The 206-nt window shown below is 51.0% G+C and overlaps 1 protein-coding gene across 1 annotated transcript in view; it reads right to left on the bottom strand.

Moving 5' to 3' along the window:
- The window catches only part of LOC119593849, a gene marked incomplete in the record, with an annotated part of 160221 nt that overhangs the window by 117792 nt on the left and 42223 nt on the right, over window positions 1–206 (bottom strand).

Here is a 206-nt window from a genome sequence, read left to right as displayed (position 1 = left end):
TGACAGATTCCCCATTAAGGAACACACGAACGGCCTTCCTGGAAGCACTGATAACACGCTCCCCCAAGTGCCATGCGAGCGACGTGTTTACTTACGAGCCCGCACTCCAGGCATTCACTTCAAGCTTCTAGAACTCGAACCCAAACACTCGACGCTTCCATGCCCAACGCCCTCTCTTGAAAACAAACTTACGAACTTTATCATGC

Source organism: Penaeus monodon, chromosome 32, assembly GCF_015228065.2.
Source record: "Penaeus monodon isolate SGIC_2016 chromosome 32, NSTDA_Pmon_1, whole genome shotgun sequence".
Lineage (NCBI taxonomy): Eukaryota > Metazoa > Arthropoda > Malacostraca > Decapoda > Penaeidae > Penaeus > Penaeus monodon.
The sequence above is the reverse complement of the archived record's forward strand: the minus strand, read 5'-3'. Positions and strand labels throughout refer to the sequence as shown.